This window comes from Lissotriton helveticus, chromosome 1_1 (genome assembly GCF_964261635.1).
Source record: "Lissotriton helveticus chromosome 1_1, aLisHel1.1, whole genome shotgun sequence".
Taxonomy (NCBI): domain Eukaryota; kingdom Metazoa; phylum Chordata; class Amphibia; order Caudata; family Salamandridae; genus Lissotriton; species Lissotriton helveticus.
Window position 1 is genome coordinate 872,108,988 of NC_136057.1, and position 20,710 is coordinate 872,129,697.

A 20,710-nucleotide genomic window follows, 5' to 3' on the forward strand; every position below is an offset into this window, starting at 1 on the left:
ACCCAGCGTGCCCCCATGGTTCCCCAAAAAAATGGTACCTCACTTGCATGAGTAGGCATAGTGGCTGCGACATGAAACAGCGCAAAACGCAGCATGGTCGCACCTCAATTTCCCAGTGAAATTTAGCACGTTTTGGACAAAAAGACTACCTTTTGTTTTTGCACCGTAGCTCTGCCAGCACCTAGGGAAACCTAGCAAACCTATACATTTTTGAAAAGTAGACACCCAGGGGAATTTAGGATGGGTTGACTCGTCTGCCTACCCCCAGGTTTTGTTACCCAGAATCCCTTGCAAACATAAAAATTTGACAAAAAAACACATTTTCCTCACATTTCTGTGGTGGAAAGTTCTGGAATCTGTGTGGATCAACAAATTTCTACCCACCCAGCGTTCCCCCAGGTCTCCCGAAAAAAATGGTACCTCACTTGCGTGGGTAGGCATAGTGGCTGCGACATGAAACAGCGCAAAACGCAGCATGGTCGCACCTCAATTTCCCAGTGAAATTTAGCACGTTTTGGACAAAAAGACTACCTTTTGTTTTTGCGCCATAACTCTGCCAGCACCTAGGGAAACCTAGCAAACCTATACATTTATGAAAACTAGACACCCAGGGGAATTCAGGATGGGGTGACTCGTCTGCCTACCCCCAGGTTTTGTTACCCAGAATCCCTTGCAAACATAAAAATTTGACAAAAAAAAACATTTCCCTCACATTTCTGTGGTGGAAAGTTCTGGAATCTGTGTGGATCAACAAATTTCCACCCACCCAGCGTGCCCCAAGGTCTCCAAAAAAAAATGGTACCTCACTTGCGTGGGTAGGCATAGTGGCTGCGACATGAAACAGCGCAATACGCAACATGGCTGCACCTCAATTTCCCAGTGAAATCTAGCACGTTTTGGCCAAAAAAGACTACCTTTTGTTTTTGCGCCGTAGCTCTGCCAGCACCTAGGGAAACCTAGCAAACCTATACATTTTTGAAAACTAGACACCCAGGGAAATTCAGGATGGGGTGACTCGACTGCCTCCCCCCAGGTTCTGTTACCCAGAATCCCTTGCAAACCAAAAAATTTGACCAAAAAAACACATTTTCGTCACATTTCTGTGGTGGAAAGTTCTGGAATCTGTGTGGATCCACAAAACTCCACCCACCCAGCGTTCCCCTAGGTCTCCTGAAAAAAATGGTACCTCATTTGCGTGGATAGACATAGTGGCTGCAACAGGAACGGTTCAAATCGTACGGTGGTGAAATTACATTACCCTATTGCAAAACTACCTTGATTTTGGGGGGGGCATCTGAGTTTGTGGCCCAGGGCTCGGTGGTAGTCTTTGCAAAGTAGCAAACCCAAACAGTTCTGAAAACTAGACACCCGGGGGAGTCCAGGGAGGTATGGCATGCGTGGGTCCCCCAATGTTTTCCTACCTAGAACGCCTTGCAAACCTTAAAATTAGGTAAAAATAGCACTTTTCCAAACTTTTTGGCGTGGGATCGCCGTGCCGGCAAAAATGTCCTATCACCCAGTGTTCCCCTTCTTCTCCCGAGTAAAAGGATACCTCACTTGTGTGGGTGCCCCAAAGCTGAACACGCCAAAAATGAATTTTGAAAAAAGTAATATTAAGTAGTATTTAAGTTTTACAAATTAAGCCCCCCAGCCTGAGTCACATGCCTTGGGCCCACCCACACAAGTGAGGTATCATTTTACTCGGGAGAACAAGGGAAACGCTGGGTGGTAGGACATTTGTGCCGGCAGCGAGATCCCACCCAAAAAAGTACGGAAAAGTGGGTTTTTTGACCAAATTTAAGGTTTGCAGGGGTTTCTGGGTAGGAAAACATTGGGGGACCCACGCATGCCATACCTCCCTGGACTCCCCCGGGTGTCTAGTTCTCAGAACTGTTTGGGTTTGGTAGTTTGCAAAGATGCCCGCCAAGCCCGGGGCCAAAAGCTCAGGTGATCCCCTCAAAAAATAAGATTGTTTGGCTAAAGGAAATTTTTTGGTCTCCACAGTAAGAATTGGGCCTTTTCCTGTTGCAGCCACTATGCCTACCTACGCAAGTGAGGTACCATTTTTATCGGGAGACCTTGGGGAACGCTGGGTGGGAGGTAATTTGTTTGAGCCCAGTGATGCCACGCTTTCCCACACTAAAACGTGTGAAAACATTGATTTTTTCCAGCTAAAAATGAGGTTTGCAAGGGATTCTGGGTAAAGGAACGTTGGAGGATCCACGCAAGCCATACCTCCTTGGAAGCCCCCGGGTGACCCCTGTTGCAAAAGCTAGTGGACTTGACATTGTCACCATTGTCAAATTCACCAGCTTTTGCAAGAGGGGTTACCTGGGTTTCTGGCCCCGTGCGAGACAGCCATCTATGGAAACCTACCAAACCCACACATTTCTGAAAAGTAGACACCCGGGGGCTTCCAAGGAGGTATGGCTTGCATGGATCCTCCAACGTTCCTTTACCCAGAATCCCTTGCAAACCTCATTTTTAGCTGGAAAAAATCAATGTTTTCACACGTTTTAGTGTGGGAAAGCGTGGCATCACTGGGCTCACACAAATTACCTCCCACCCAGCGTGCCCCCAGGTCTCCCGATAAAAACGGTACCTCACTTGCGTGGGTAGCCATAGTGGCTGCAACAGGAAAAGGTCCAAATTGTACGGTGGTGAATTCAAAATACCCTGAAGCAATATAACTTTGATTTTTGGGGGGGGCACCTGAGTTTTTGGCCCGGGGCTGGGTGGTATTCTTTGGAAAGTAGCAAACCCAAACAGTTCTTACAACTAGACACCCGGGAAAGTCCAGGGAGGTATGGCATGCGTGGGTCCCCCAATGTTTTCCTACCCAGAACTCCTTGCAAACCTTAAAATTAGGTAAAAATTGCACTTTTCAAAACTTTTTAACATGGGATCGCCGTGCCGGCAAAAATGTCCTACCACCCAGCGTTCCCCTTGTTCTCCCGAGTAAAAGGATACCTCACTTTTGTGGGTGCCCCAAAGCAGAACACGCCAAAAATGAATTATGAAAAAAGTAGTATTTAGTAGTATTTAAGTTTTACAAATTAAGCCCCCCAGCCTGAGTCACATGCCTTGGGCCCACCCACACAAGTGAGGTATCATTTTACTCGGGAGAACAAGGGAAACGCTGGGTATTAGGACATTTGTGCCGGCAGCAAGATCCCACCCAAAAAAGTACGGAAAAGTGGGTTTTTTGACCAAATTTAAGGTTTGCAGGGGTTTCTGGGTAGGAAAACATTTGGGGACCCACGCATGCCATACCTCCCTCGGGTGTCTAGTTCTCAGAACTGTTTGGGTTTGGTAGTTTGCAAAGATGCCCGCCAAGCCCGGGGCCAAAAGCTCAGGTGACCCCCTCAAAAAATAAGATTGTTTGGCTAAAGGAAATTTTTTGGTCTCCACAGTAAGAATTGGGCCTTTTCCTGTTGCAGCCACTATGCCTACCTACGCAAGTGAGGTACCATTTTTATCGGGAGACCTTGGGGAACGCTGGGTGGGAGGTAATTTGTTTGAGCCCAGTGATGCCACGCTTTCCCACACTAAAACGTGTGAAAACATTGATTTTTTCCAGCTAAAAATGAGGTTTGCAAGGGATTCTGGGTAAAGGAACGTTGGAGGATCCACGCAAGCTATACCTCCTTGGAAGCCCCCGGGTGACCCCTCTTGCAAAAGCTAGTGGACTTGACATTGTCACCATTGTCAAATTCACCAGCTTTTGCAAGAGGGGTTACCTGGGTTTCTGGCCCCGTGCGAGACAGCCATCTATGGAAACCTACCAAATCCACACATTTCTGAAAAGTAGACACCCGGGGGCTTCCAAGGAGGTATGGCTTGCGTGGATCCTCCAACGTTCCTTTACCCAGAATACCTTGCAAACCTCATTTTTAGCTGGAAAAAATCAATGTTTTCACACGTTTTAGTGTGGGAAAGCGTGGCATCACTGGGCTCACACAAATTACCTCCCACCCAGCGTGCCCCCAGGTCTCCCGATAAAAATGGTACCTCACTTGCGTGGGTAGCCATAGTGGCTGCAACAGGAAAAGGTCCAAAACGTACGGTGGTGAATTTAAAATACCCTGAAGCAATATAACTTTAATTTTGGGGGGGGGCACCTGAGTTTTTGGCCCGGGGCTGGGTGGTATTCTTAGGAAAGTAGCAAACCCAAACAGTTCTGAAAACTAGACACCCGGGAGAGTCCAGGGAGGTATGGCATGCGTGGGTCCCCCAATGTTTTCCTACCCAGAACTCCTTGCAAACCTTAAAATTAGGTAAAAATAGCACTTTTCCAAACTTTTTGGCGTGGGATCGCCGTGCCGGCAAAAATGTCCTACCACCCTGCGTTCCCCTTGTTCTCCCGAGTAAAAGGATACCTCACTTGTGTGGGTGCCCCAAAGCAGAACACGCCAAAAATGTATTTTGAAAAAAGTAGTATTTAGTCGTATTTAAGTTTTACAAATTAAGCCCCCCAGCCTGAGTCACATGCCTTGGGCCCACCCACACAAGTGAGGTATCATTTTATTTGGGAGAACAAGGGAAATGCTGGGTGGTAGGACATTTGTGCCGGCAGCGAGATCCCACCCAAAAAAGTACGGAAAAGTGGGTTTTTTTACCAAAATTTAAGGTTTGCAGGGGTTTCTGCGTAGGAAAACATTGGGGGACCCACGCATGCCATACCTCCCTGGACTCCCCCGGGTGTCTAGTTCTCAGAACTGTTTGGGTTTGGTAGTTTCCAAAGATGCCCGCCAAGCCCCGGGCCAAAAGCTCAGGTGACCCCCTCAAAAAATAAGATTATTTGGCTAAAGGTAATTTTTTGGTCTCCACAGTAAGAATTGGGCCTTTTCCTAAAGCAGCCACTATGCCTACCCACGCAAGTGAGGTACCATTTTTATCGGGAGACCTTGGGAAACGCTGGGTGGGAGGTAATTTGTTTGAGGCCAGTGATGCCACGTTTTCCCACACTAAAACGTGTGAAAAAACTGATTTTTTTCCAGCGAAAAATGAGGTTTGCAAGGGATTCTGCGTAAAGGAACGTTGGAGGATCCACGCAAGACATATCTCCTTGGAAGCCCCCGGGGGTCTACTTTTCAGAAATGTGTGGGTTTGGTAGGTTTCCCTAGATGGCTGTCTCGCACGGTGCCAAAAACCCAGGTAACCCCTCTTGCAAAAGCTGGTGGACTTGACATTGTCACCATTGTCAAATTCACAAGCTTTTGCAAGAGGGGTTACCTGGGTTTCTGGCCCCGTGCGAGACAGCCATCTATGGAAACCTACCAAACCCACACATTTCTGAAAAGTAGACACCCGGGGGCTTCCAAGGAGGTATGGCTTGCGTGGATCCTCCAACGTTCCTTTACCCAGAATCCCTTCCAAACCTCAAATTTAGCAGAAAAAAAGCAATTTTTTCACACGTTGTAGTGTGGGAAAGCGTGGCATCACTGGGCTCACACAAATTACCTCCCACCCAGCGTTCCACCAGGTCTCCCGATAAAAACGGTACCTCACTTGCATGGGTAGCCATAGTGGCTGCAACAGGAAAAGGTCCAAATCGTACGGTGGTGAATTTAAAATACCCTGAAGCAATATAACTTTGATTTGGGGGGGGGGGGCACCTGAGTTTTTGGCCCGGGGCTGGGTGGTATTCTTTGGAAAGTAGCAAACCCAAACAGTTCTGAAAACTAGACACCCGGGAGAGTCCAGGGAGGTATGGCATGCGTGGGTCCCCCAATGTTTTCCTACCCAGAACTTCTTGCAAACCTTAAAATTAGGTAAAAATAGCACTTTTCAAAACTTTTTGGCGTGGGATCGCCGTGCCGGCAAAAATGTCCTACCACCCTGCGTTCCCCTTGTTCTCCCGAGTAAAAAGATACCACACCTTAACAGAGTTACTCAAAAGTCAAACATTCAAGCACGGCTATCTATTCCTCAAAGACACACACATACAGGTTGGATTTGGCACGAGGGCGAGTGATGGTTCAGTACATAAAATTTTATTAACAAGATATTTCAAAAAAATTAAATGCTCTGTCAATAAATAAATGCATAAAAACCGAACCAGTGACTCGCAACTCGTGAGCTGTAAAGCCACGACAAGGCACCAACCGTTTTACAGGCCATTCACGCACCTTTCATACCTGATACAAACCAGACCATTGACACCATCCGAATGGAAAAGCAACACATAACAACAATCACAATAAGGGACAAGGTACACCCTACTGCAGAAAGAGAAAAAAAACAATTATTACTGCACACCCATCTAATCCGCAAGCACACACACATACTGGTTGGATTTGGCACGAGGGTGAGTGATGATTCAGTACATACAATTGGATACGCAAGTAATTTCATCAAAAATTAAATACACTGCGTATAATTGAAAGTATGATAAACTGAACCACTGACTCACAGCTCGTGAGCTGTAAAGCCACGTCAAGGCACCAACCTCTTTACAGGCCATTCATACACCTTTCGTACGCGTGACACATACAAAACATTCACACCGCCAGCCGCGGACCCATCACATTTAAACACTCACACCAGCAAACAGCGCCATTCAAGGGCCCATCACTTTCACACGCCCACATTTCTGACACTGCAACTACACAAAATGATGGACTGTGTGGAGTGTCACTCAACTAGCAGTGTGTGTAGTGACCAACAGAAAGTAACAACTCACACACCGCCTGCCGAGCGCCAGTCCACCCACACCACCATCCAAACATTAGACCATGCACACCGCCAGCCAAACACCACTCAGCGCACACCGACAGCCAAGTACCACTCCACACACACCACCAGCCAAGCATCACTCCACGCACACCACCAGCCAAGCGCCACTCCACAAACACAACACCAACCAAGCACCACTCCGTGCACAGACAGCCAAGTACCACTCCACGCACACCGTCCAGCCAAGCGCCACTCCACACACACCGCCAGCCAAGCGCCACTTCACACACACCGCCAGCCAAGCACCACTCCGTGCACAGACAGCCAAGTACCACTCCATGCACACCACCAGCCAAGCGCCCCTCCACACACACCACCAGCCAAGCACCAGTCCACAAACACAACACCAGCCAAGCACCACTCCACAAACACAACACCAGCCAAGCACCACTCCGTGCACAGACAGCCAAGTACCACTCCACGCACACCACCAGCCAAGCGCCACTCCACACACACGACCAGCCAAGCGCCACTCAACACACACCACCAGCCAAGCACAACTCCACACACACCGCCAGCCAAGCACCACTCCACGAACACCACCAGCCAAAGACAAATCCAAACACAACACCAGGCAAGCGCAAGAGCACGCACACCGCCAACCAAACACCAGACCACGCACACCGCCAGTCAATCACCAGTCCGCAGACACCGCCAGACAAGCACCAGTCCACAGACACCAGCAGCCAAGCGCCAAACCATGCACACAGTCAGACAATGGACACTACACGCAAACCAACATCATACTTTAGGTTTTTTTTAAATAAAAGAGAAACAAAAACAAATTGCAAATTGATACAAATCTACTAACTCGACAACTAAATCTAAAAAGACTACACAAATACAAACTTTGAAACTGAACAATAAGTTTTACAGAATAAAGACCAAGCAGTTCACTTTACCACTCATTGATTATCCCAAAAATTCTTTTGCGTGTGGTACAATCTAAAACAAGCAGGTACACACAGCCCGGGGTTTGAAGGGCAATCGGGGCAGTACATGCGAACCTCCTTCGGCAAACCTCTTCGCCAACAGACTCTACATCTCCGACTGGGAAAGTCTTTTGAGGTTGTAGGAGGAATTGTATCAGGAAAGTGGCGATCTTTTAATATGGCAACATCCTCCACCACTCCAACTCTAGGAACACTTGCCTGTTCCACTAAAACAAGGCTGCCTATTACAGACTCCTGAAACTTTACAAAAGTCATCTTTGACTGGGGACAAGATTTCTGGAACACAACAAAAGCATTAAAGGTTGCCAAGTGGAAAAGATGGATAGCCAACTTCTTGTACCAAATGTAAGCCTTACGAAGAGCAGCATACGGTTCCAACCTCTGATCTACTCTGTCAACACCACCCATGTACTTATTGTAGTGCAGTATGCACACAGGTTTGCGCACTTCTGCAACCTGACCCCAAACAGTCACCGGTTCAGTGCTTTCATCATGTATTGTAGTCAACATGTAGACATCTCTCCTGTCCGAAAACTTCACAGCTAGAAGCTCCTCACAACGCAATGCACTGCACTGTCCCCGAGCAAGCTTTCGACAAACAAGTTCTTTTGGGAAACCTTTATGGTTTGAGCGGATTGTGCCACAAGCAACAGTGTCCACTTTGGCCAATTCCCTGAACAACCGCACACCAGTGTAGAAGTTATCGACATACAAATGATGGCCTTTGTTAAACAATCCACGACCAAGTTCCCACACAATTTTCTCAGTCACTCCAAAAGTCGACGGACAACCAGGGGGGTTAATCCTGGATTCCTTACCAGTGTACACCCTGAAATTAGAGACATATCCAGTCTCACTGTCACACAGCATATACAGTTTGATTCCATAGCGTGCCCTCTTACTAGGAATGTATTGCCGAAATACCAAGCGGCCCTTGAACAACAGCAAAGACTCATCCACCGCAATTTCTTTCCCTGGATAAAAGATCTCAGAAAATCGATCAACCAAATGATCAATGACAGGCCGAATCTTGAAAAGACGGTCACAATCAGGGTGATCTCGTGGCAAAGCAAGACTATTGTCAACAAAATGCATCATCCGCAGCAGAAGCAAATACCTATCACGACTCATGACTGCCGGAAATATAGCTGTTGCCATCAAGGGACTAGTATACCAATATGAAGCCATTGATGGTTTCCTAAGCAAGCCCATCAAAAAAGTTAAGCCCAAAAACTTTTTCATCTCCTCTAAATTTGTGGGAGTCCACCGGGTAGCTCTAGCGTGGGACTTAAGGCTGGCACTGTTCACCCTCAAAAAATTTTCAGCATACAAATTAGTCTGCTCTACAATCTCTGCCAAAAACACATCATCCATAAACAACTTGAAAAAATCAATAGGCAAAAAGTTTTCAGTGTTCACCCTACACCCTGGAACACCAGTAAATTCAGGCAATGCCGGCTGCACCATGCCTGGTGCAACCCAGAGGTCAGAACTTTCATCGTCAAGTCTTGCAGCCACAGGCCGCCGCCCAGCTGCCTCTTGTCTCACTACACCAACTGGAAATCTAGCAGCCCCAGGCTGCAGCCCAGATGTCTCTTGCCGCACTATTGGCACAGCAATGTCCTCCGCAACCACAGGCACAACAATGTCCTCCCCAACCACAACCACAGCAATGTCCTCCCCAACTACAGGCACATCATCCACACCAAAAGTAGCTTCATTAGCACTCAAAGTGTCTTCATCATCAGATGAAGCCATGTGTGGAGAAAACTCACTACCTGAATCTTCACCTCCCACCTCTGGCTCAGAATCAGACTCAGACTCTGGACCATGGTCAGAGGAAGAATCAAAAAGCATTCCAACAACTTGCTGAGCAGTAATCTGGCGGCTAGCCATTATCCTTACAAATAAAGGAGTCTGCACAAACAACTCAACAACCCCAACACTGCGCAAAGTAAGATAAAAAACTGTAAGACTTTTTCACAAAAAACTATATTTAGAAAAAATATACAATTCACTTACAAGACACAACTACACTCACCAGCACCTACTCTGCAAAGACACAGCAAATAGGCAACGATATCCCACTAGAAAGAAGAAAAAAAAACTTACATCTACAGAAGGACACATCAAAAACAAATGCAAAACATGTTTTACAATCACAACAAACAGAAACAAAACATACTCGTATTACTACACACTTTGCAAAATAAACAATTACATTACAATTGAACAAAAAAAGGTCTCTTACCAAACACATGCAACTACAGAAACAGCAGAACAACAGAACCACCAGTAACAGAACCGCACACTGCAACAATCTAAAGAGAAAAAAACAATACACATTAGAAGAAACAAAAACAACACACATTACAACAGGCTATGTCACAGGGTATGTCACAAATGGGGTGTCTGTCCCGAAGGGGGGAAGATTATAAATCATTATAAACGTGGGCCCCCTGGAAGCAACTCTACGGTGGGCAGAGAGGCCAAATAAAGACACAGCAGAACATACTGAAAACAAATGGGCCCAAGGAAGCAACCCTTGGCCAAGGGGTCGCTCCCTATAAAAAAAATAACCCTGGAGTCTAGTGGGCTTTTCTATTCCCCCCCCTGGGTCCAGAAACGGTAAACAAAAACAGCCAATCTGCCCCCAGGGGGGGCACAAAGTCTATAAAAAAATTAGGGCCACTAGGAAGCGACCCTTCCCCAAGGGGTCGCTTCCTTTTCAAATCCAAACAAATCCCTGGTGACTAGTGGGCTTTTCTGCCCCCCCTGGGTGCAGATCAGCCAAAAAAAACGCCGATCTGCCCCAGGGGGGGCAGAAAAATCTGAAAAATATTACATCCCTCTAAGGAAGCGACCCTTGCCCAAGGGGTCGCTTCCTTTATAAATATAAATCAAACCCTGGTGTCTAGTGGGCTTTTCTGCCCCCCCTGGGTCCAGATGCGGCCCAAAAAACGGCCGATCTGCCCCCAGGGGGGGCAGAAAAGTCTAAAAAAATATTAGGGCCACTAGGAAGCGACCCTTCCCCAAGGGGTCGCTTCCTTTTCAAATAAAAAACAAATCCCTGGTGACTAGTGGGCTTTTCTGCTCCCCCTGGGTGCAGATCGGCCGAAAAAACAGCCGATCTGCCCCAGGGGGGCAGAAAAGTCTGAAAATGATTTTATCCCCCTAAGGAAGCGACCCTTTACCAAGGGGTCGCTTCCTTTATAAATAAAAATCAATCCCTGGTGTCTAGTGGGCTTTTCTGCCCCCCCTGGGTGCAGATCGGCCAAAAAAAAGATACGTTTCCAAAACACTTACACTCACAGGATGAGTTCATCAGTGATATCATCAGTGATGTCATTTGATATGTCATCAGTGGTGTCACTGACAATGTCATGAGTTTACAGTGCATCTCTGGGGCATACATTATATTCAGCTTAGCTAACTATGACTGCTGAATTTTACTGGTTTCGTATAAGTGAATCTGAGCCTAACTATAATGTCCCCGTAATCTTTGTTTTTTCCAGTGAAAAAAAAGATATATATATATATATATATATATATATGCACTGACCAAGGCGGTTGTACCTCCGAAACATGTCTGACCTTGCAAGTGGAATTAAAAGCTATATATATATATTACCTACTGGCGGTCGCCCAGTATGTAGATATAGTTAGGACCTATTACCCATAGGAAACCTGCAACATTCTATTGACAATAACTTTGGCGCCGGTTGATGAATCTGCGCAAAAGTTACCAAACTTTTGGCCAGCTCAGTTCCACTCCTACCCCTGAAATTTGGGGGTGATTGGTCAAGCAGGGGCTGAGAAAAAAGGGGGGTCCCAAAACATGTTTTCCCATAGGACCTTTAGCCATTGCTACAGCCCGAACGGCTGAACGGAATTATACGAAATTTGGCAGAGAGTTAGTCCTCAGTTCCGACTTGTGCCTTTTGCTTATCGGGTGTCACTCTGTTCAGTAGTTTTTGAGAAAATTACTGTTAAAATCATTTATATATCTATGGGCATGGAGGATCCGTAGTAGTATCCGCGAACCCTACGCGCAGCCTACAAGAACCCTGCCATGCACGAGCTGAATGCTCATTGGCTGACAACTGTCAAAATCAGGAAGTGCTGGCAGCCATCTTGTGCCTCGGTAGAATCGAGGCACAAGAAAACAAAAACAAACTACGCAAAACGTGAAAAGGGGGCAGTGTAGACAAACCCGGACCCCCTACGCCTGCTCAGGGGGTCGAACAAGGACCACCAGGGTCCCAATTGTTTTTTTAAATCATGGGATTTAAAGTACTGCCCCGGGGGGGACCGCTGTCCCCCGGGGCTTTAAACACATGGGTGGGGGGGCTCTCAGGCCCCCCCAACCCCGGGGACTGCCAACCCCCGGTGCTTAAGAAAATTGGGCAGGGGGGCTCTGAGGCCCCCCAGCCCCGGGGACTGCCACCCCGAGCTTCTCAAACCGGGGACCGGGCCATTGAGGGCGGGCTCCTGCAGTGTCCCACGGTGCCCACCCTAGGGACACTGCTGTTTGCAATGGCAGGGCGGGAGCCTCGCTGCTCCCACCCTGCCATTGCAAACTGCTTTGCTTCATTGAAGTGAGAGCAGGGAAACCTGCTCTCGCCTCAATGAAGCAAAGCAAATTGCTTTTCCATATGGGGAGCAGCATGCTAGCTGCTCCCCATATGGAAAAGCAATGCCGGCTCCCGCAGGAGGCGGGGAGCCGGTGGGACTGTGGGGGGATTGGGAACCCCCCCACGGTCCCCAATGAAGAGGGCCAGCCCCGGGGGATGGGGTCCCTGGGGCTAGTAGGAGCCCGGGAGGGGGGCAACGCGGCCCCCCTCCCAAAAAATAAAATAATAACATTTTTTTAAATTAAACAGGCCGGGAGATGGGGTCCCCGGGCCAGAACTGGCTATAGGAGGGGGGCAAGGCAGCCCCCCTAATAAAATATATATATTTTTTTTTAAAAGGGCCATGCCCTGAGGGATGGGGTCCCTGGGGCAAATTATGGCCTCGGGAAGGGGGCCACGCGGCCCCCTTCCCGATTAAATTATTTATTTATTTTTAATTGGGGGCAGGCCATGGGGGATGGGGTCCCTAGGGCCAAAAAATTTGAAAAAGAAGGGGGGCTACACAGCCACCCTTCTTTAAAAAATGACACAAAAAAAAACAGGATTGGGCCGGAGGCCACGCCCCCTACCAGCATCACTCTGCAAATGCGCCCCCTGGAGCCTTTGCAGAGAGGCAACAAATTCCCTTTGAATACTGGGGGTCCCTGGGGGCCAACTAGCCCACCAGGAACCTCCAGTATGTGCCAGGGGCCTGCGTTGCAGAGAGGTGTTCTAAGGCCACGCCACTTTTTACACCTCTCTGCAACGCAGCTCCCTGGCGCTTAGTGGAGGTACCTGGTGGGCTAGTTGGCCGCCAGGGGACTGCAGGATTCAAGGGGACTTAATCCCCCAACTTAAAATGCGCCATGGGGCGTGTTTGCACAGTGGTGAAGGGAAGGGGCGGGGCCTGAGGTGACATGTGTGCAAACACGCCCTGTGGCGCAGTTGGGGAATTAATTCCTTGCCAATACTGAGCGTCCCTGGGGGCCAACTAGCCCACCAGCTACCTCCAGTAAGCGCCGCGGAGCTCCGTTGCAGAGTGTTGTAAAAAGGGGCGTGGCCTCTGAACACCTCTCTGCAACGCAGCCTCCTGGCGCATACTATAGGTACCTGGTGGGCTAGTTGGCCCCCAGGGGACCTCAGGATTCACTGTACTTAATCACGCCACTTAAAACGTGCCACAGGGCGTGTTTGTACACATGTCACCGCAGGCCCCGCCCCCTTCCTTTATCATTGTACAAATATTCCTCTGAAATAAGAATTTTGAGTTACTCCCCTGTTATCAGGAGAGAACCCATTGCGGCATCTTTTAGCCCAGCACTGACCCTGAAAAGTCATTCTAAGCGTACTTACAGTAACTTGTATTTCCTTCCATAGGAAACCATTGTGTGGTTTTCAGCAGAAAAGTTTCTAAGTGTTGATTTTTTAAACGTACAAATATTCCTCTAAAATCAGCCAAACTACGAATTCCGATTTACAAACCTGTTATCAGGAGTGACCACAGTGCTGCTTCTTTTAGCACCAGCACTAACCCTGAAAAATAATTCTAACCATACTTACAAGTAACTTGTATTTCCTTCCATAGGAATCCATTGTCTGGTTTTCAGCAGTAAAGATTCTAAGTGTCTATTTTCATAAACTAGAAATATTCAATAACTGCCTGTATAACTTAAACGCATTCTTTCAACTGTTTACAGGAGATGCAGCAGTGCTGGATCCAGCATCCATCACTGAGTAAGAAAAGGTAACGATAACACTACTTACTTGCTAACTGAATTTCCTTCCATAGGGTAACATTGACTGGTTTCACTTGGAAATTCTTCTAGGTGTGGAGTTTTGGAACTTTAAAATATTCCTATAAAATCAGTAGAACTATGAATTCCGATTTACACACCTGTTATCAGGAGAGCCCTCAGTGCTGCAACTTTGAGCCCAGTAATCATCACGAAAAGTCATTCTTACCATACTTACCAGTAACTTGAATTTCCTATAATAGGCTAACATTGACTGGTTTCACTTGGAAATTCTTCGAAGTGTGGAGTTTTGGAACTTTAAAATATTCACCTAAAATCATCCGAACACCGAATTCTGATTTACTCACCTGTTATCAGGAGAGAACCCAGTGCTGCATCTTTTAGCTCAGCACGGACCCTGAAAAGTAATTCTAACCATACTTACCAGTAACTTGTATTTCCTTCCATAGGAATCCATTGTCTGGTTTTCAGCAGAAAAGTTTCTGTCTATTTTCAAAAACTAAAAATATTCTTAAAAAATTGCCTGTATGACTTCAACGCATTCTTTCAACTGTTTACAGGAGATGCAGCACTGCTTGATCCAGGATCCACCACTGAGTAAGAAAAGGTAACGATAACACTACTTACTTGCTAAGTGAATTTCCTTCAATAGGGTAACATTGACTGGGTTCACTTGGAAATTCTTCTAAGTTAGGACTTTTGGAACTTTAAAATATTCCTATAAAATCAGCAGAACTACGAATTCTGATTTACTCACATGTTATCAGGAGAGACCTCAGTGCTGCATCTTTGAGCCCAGTACTAATCATGAAAAGTAATTCTAGCCATACTTACCAGTAACTTGAATTTCCTTCGATAGGCTAACATTTACTGGTTTCACTTGGAAATTCTTCTAAGTGTGGAGGTTTGGAACTTTAAAATATTCCACTAAAATCATCTGAACAACAAATTCTGATTTACTCACCTGTTATCAGGAGAGAACCCAGTGCTGCATCTTTTAGCCCAGCACTGACCCTGAAAAATAATTCTAACCATACTTACCAGTAACTTGTATTTCCTTCTATAGGAATCCATTGTCTGGTTTTCACCAGGGTAGTTTCTAAGTGTCTATTTTCACAAACTAATAATATTCCTAAAAAATTGCCTGTATGACTTAAATGCATTCTTTCAACTGATTACAGGAGATGCACCAGTGCTGGATCCAGGATAAACTACTGAGTAAGAAAAAGTGACTTACCTGCTAAAGGAATTTCCCGCTATAGGATAACATTGGTGATTCTATGTGAAAACATTTCTAAGGGTCAATTTTTTAAATACAATAATATTCCTTTAAACTCACTACTGTAACTAAAACGCTTTTACTCTACCGTTTACAGGAGATGTCCAAGGACTGAATCTAGGATCCAGTCCTGTGGTTAAAAAAGTAATCCATAAAGTAACTAATTGCATTTAACTAGAAATTCACATTGAGGTCAATGTTGCACTGATTTTGAAATTGTGTTGCCCATTGCAACAACAGTAACTACTGTACTTAAAAGTCTATTGCCTATTTGCAAAGTATTTAAACTAAAGTATTTCATTCTGAGAAAGTATATTTTGTATTGTAATGTATAATGTAATTATAATGTAATTTAAAAAATAAAATATCTAAAAATAATAAGTTTAAAAAATGTAGTAAATCAGTATAAAAAAAATAAATATAACAATTAATACATTTAAAAATTGTCATTTACAAACCTTCGAAATTCACTGAAAAAACCATAGGTTTCAGGCCTGATATAGTTAGGAATTAGCATTTAAAAAACCTTTGAAATTCACTGAAAAAACATAGGTTTCAGGCCTGATATAGATAGGAATTAGCATTTAAAAAGCATTAGGAATTCACTGAAAAAACTATAGGTTTTAGGGGCATTATAGTTAGCTGGACATTTCACTCATACAAAACCATTGAAATTCCTCCGATATAGTTAGTTGTACTCACTATATCTCGCGCACCCGCAATCCACTGCTGATGATGTCACATATTACATCATTCATGACATGGTCAGTGACATCACTGATGACATCTCAAATGACATCACTGATGACATCATCCACGTGACAATCAGATACACCTCATCATACACTAGTATAACCTTTCATCACTCACTGTAAAATATAGAGTACCATATTTGAATCCATTGACATACCAATACAAGTTTCTAAAAACTCACTCAGTGATTCCTAGATCTATACACACATCTAATCACTTACCTATAGATTCACTCATACATGCAGTCAATGATCAATAGAACACTATCAAATATACTTTTACACCTATATCGACATTACACACAGCACACATCCTATTCACTTATGCAAACAATGTATCACACTTACATTTACTTAGCTATACACTTATACAAACACCACTTCAGCTATTCATATATATAGTAACTCATACTTAGTGTGTTATAAAATCACTATTACAAGTATACAGTTATCCATATAGTCACTCATACCATCACTGAGTCTTATGTATACTTATTTATAAACAACAACAGACACATACACTGCGTTTTATTTTTCCAGTTTGTTGGACATGTACAATTGAGAGACAAATTTGCTCATCACCACACCCATAAAGATATTCACTCACCCAAACAACTGTTATAACATGTAGTTTTAACTTCATATACCTACTGAATCCACTATTCACACATCTTTGGGCAGTCACGCCACCCCCACCGAACCACACACACATTCACTCTCCCATACAAATACTCAGTTAACTAATCAATAACTAATATAGACTTTCAAATAGCTAGTAACCAACTGGAGAAGTAGTTTACACAACAACTGATAAAGTGATACAGATGGTCACACAGTTTAGTCACTATCCAATATATTTAGTGAGACACTTTAAATTAGTCAAGTAAACAGTCAATCACACTGCTACTAAATCCTCCATCCATATATTTATATGTATATATCCACTCATTCTTCAATGCAAATTGCTATATGTATATTACATATTTGAATAACAAACCAAACCACATTCACTGGATGATGTCATCAGTGATGTCATTTTAGATGTCATCAGTGATGTTACTAACCATGTCATGAATGATTTAATATGTGACTTCATCAGCAGTGGATTGCTATTTATATATGTATGTATGTATGCATGTGGTGGCCTTTTTTATTTATATATGATTGAATGTGTATAAGGATGTGTGAACATGGATTATACATATGCACGGGTGTACATATTTATTTCTTCATAGTACATTTATGTTATGCATTTTATCTTTAGGGGATGTGCCTTCTGTACCAGCACTTTAATTTTGAACCTGATGAATGAACTAGAGATTTGAGATAGTAATAATGACCTAATTTAGAAATGAGTGCATTGCCACTTTGATCTCCATTGGCACCCAAATCATTTGCTCTTTTATTTGCATTGGCATTTTATTAGGTCAACAAAACTTTCAGCATTGGAGAGTGTTCTGCGTATACAGAACAGCTCAGGTTTCAGTCTGTGTTATATATTGGATTGTGAATTGCGCAGATATATATCAATATAGGTGTTATCTCAACCATTTGGCATGCTGTGACTTATATGACAGTGGGACAACCTGGAAAATAGATTGTTCTTTCGTCTGATATATGAGACTAACAAGGCTCTCTTTATTACATATGTAATTAGGCACATTTATTGCATATACATATGGTGTGTTGTTTAAAGTCCATGTATCATTAGAAAATGTGAAATGATATGCAATTGTACTGTGAACTGCACGTTAGCACATTTTGCACTGGTCTGGAAATGACAAGATATGCGCATTTTTACACATTATTTTTACATCAAGTGGAGAAGATTTATTTTAATTGATCTGTATTTATTTTTTATTATGCAGCACTGAAGCCCTTTTTTTTATTTACCTGGTTTGCTAAATATATACTAGATGCATTTTGCAAGTAAGCATCTCAATATCAAAAATGTTGGATGTTTTCAGTATTTTGATTCATGAGGAATATACTCCTGTATAGGAACACCATTGTGCAAACTTGACCCGAAGGTATTAGGTATCAGAGTGCTTTACATAAGCACCAGTTGCATTACACAAGGACACATTGATTTTTGTTAGACACAGTAGATTATGGGCCAGATGTATGACAGATTTTTTCATGCACAAATGGGTTTGAGACCCGTTTGTGCATGCAAAAAACCTGTGGGCCATGTGCTCTCCCTATTTTGCAAGTCGCTAATTAAATAGCGACTCGCAAAATAGGGTTAGCAATTCGCTATTAGGAAGGGGCGTTCCAAGGGTGTCCCTTACTAATAGCGAGTCTGAACCCTATGTAAAATTTGCGGTCGCAAAACACTTGCAGTTTGCCTCTTCACGAGGGTGGTAAGCCATTCGCAAACAGAAGGCGTCCCCAGGGAACCCCTGCCCCTTTGTGAATAGGTGCGCCAAACATTTTTCAGAGCAGGCCGTGGTCCCAGGGACCAGTACCTGCCCTAAAATAATGAAACAAAAACGTTTCATATATTTTTTTCAAATACATGCCATTTTCTTTAAGGAAAATGGGCTGCATTAAAAAAAAAAAACCTGCTTTATTTAAAAGCAGTCCGGGACATGGAGGTCTGCTGACCACAGCAGGCCACCATCACGGGTAGTGCCAGCCATTCCCAATGGGGTTGCAAATTGCGACAGCCTCATTATTATGCATGAGGTATGCAATTTGCAACCCCTTTGGGAATCGTGAACAGTGTCTCAGACACTGTTTTACATTGCCAATTGCGACTCCCAAATTGCGACTCACAATACGGCGCAATTTGTGAGTCGTAATTGCCAAAGGTTGTATATCTGGCCCAAATTGATTTGCCCAGAATCACAGGATGTTGAGCATCTTTGCCAAGACTCGAACCCTGTTCCCCAGACTTGAGATTGCCTGCCCTAGCCGTTAGGCCACATCCTCTCCCCTGTTAAAGTTAAAGATTTATATATATTACCTACTCGCAGTCACCAGTAGGTAGTTATGGTTAAGACCGAAGTCCCCTTTTTAGTTCAGCTGCTGTGTTGAATGTTTAGGGGTGATCTGTCAAGCAGCGGCCGTGAAAAAATGATGGTCCCAAAGCATGCTTTCCCCATGTTAAGTCTATAGGCAATTTTAATTTTTTTAACATGACTACTGCCCGCACTGCTGAATTACACCAAATTTGGCAGATGGCTAGGTGTTGGTTCAGAAAGCGTGCTATTTGTGATTTGGTGTAAATATATTCAGTAGTTTTTAAGATATCTAACTTTAAAAAAAAGAAAAGCTATTTGTGGATGCGAGTCCTTGCAGTGGACTCACAAATCTTACTAAAATTTGATTGGTTGCCAACACTTCAACCAGGACGTGTTGGCAGCCATCCTGGGACTCGGCTTGAAGGTGAGTCCTAGAAAAACTTAAAAAAACAAAAAGGGCCAGAGTAGGGACACCATGAGCTCCTGACCGTGGTGCAGTGGTCTCTCAGATACCCCTCCACAGCTAAGAAAAACCTGCAGGTGGAGCCACAAATCTTTCTGAAATTTAAGAAAAAAAACATGGTCTCCTGCTTTCAGTTTCGATGGCCTCTGGGTGGACCAGGTACCAGGGCCATTGAGGTGTAAAAAAGGAAGGGGCGTAGAGGGACCCCTTCCTCGAGTTTCTAGTAGCCCTGAGGATGACCACCTCAGGGCTGCATGAACTCCCCTGCCCCGGGGACTGCCACCTTCCTGAGGTTTCACTTGAACAAAGTGCAGGAGCCATGTGGACCCCTGGTACCCTGGGGTCTACCACCTCTTTGGAGCTTTAATAAATTGAGGGACCACCACCTCCCCAGGGCTTTTATATAATACATTGCAGAGGGTGCGCAAATCCCTTGCAGCCCCAGGGACTGCGCCTACCCGGGGCAAATACAATAATATGAATATGAATGAAGGGTGGTCCTTTGCAAACCAAAGGAAGTGCCCCGCTGACCCCCTTCAGGAGCCAATAATGCGCCTGGGGACCACCACCCCCCAGGGCTGGCTCTAGCAATGTCTCAGGGTGCCCATCCCTGAGACATTGCAGTTTGCTATGGCGGGAGCACAATAGCAAACAGTACTGCGCTTTGAGCAACCTAGAGCATTTTGCTCTCCCTTGCTCAAAGTGGAGCATTTTGCTTTTAAACACAGGGAGCTGCATGTCAGCAGCTTCATGTGTGTTAAAGCAATGCAGGTTCCTGTAGGAGGCAGGGAGCTGGCAGGGACCACAGGGCCTTCAGGCTCCCTTGCAGTCCCCTATGAAGTGGCCAGCCCCCAGGGAATGGGGTCCTCGGCACAAAAGATGGCCCGGGAGGAGGGCCACTCAGCCCGCTCCCTTTAAAAAGCCTCTAAAAAAATTAATGGCTTGGCCCTGGGGAGTGGGACCTGAGGCCAAAATCAGCTCAGGGAATGGGGTGCCACTGTAACTTATAGGAGCTAACTATAACTCGCACTCCCCACAATGCACTGCTAATGACTGCATATATCACATCACTCATGACGTTCACTGACATCACTGATGAATTCAATGAGGACATCCGAAATGACATCAATGACGACATCACTGACGATATCATCCACGGAATCACTGACACATCTACTCACAGCCCATAGAC

General features: G+C 44.9%; 1 long non-coding RNA gene across 1 annotated transcript in view; it reads left to right on the top strand.

The window, feature by feature from the left end:
• The window catches only part of LOC144771099 (uncharacterized), a 169,993-nt gene that overhangs the window by 144,405 nt on the left and 4,878 nt on the right, over positions 1–20,710 (top strand). The window contains exons 3-4 of the long non-coding RNA XR_013599106.1: positions 14,002–14,048; positions 14,619–14,665. This is a non-coding gene — a long non-coding RNA (uncharacterized LOC144771099). The remainder of the gene's footprint in view (positions 1–14,001; positions 14,049–14,618; positions 14,666–20,710) is intronic.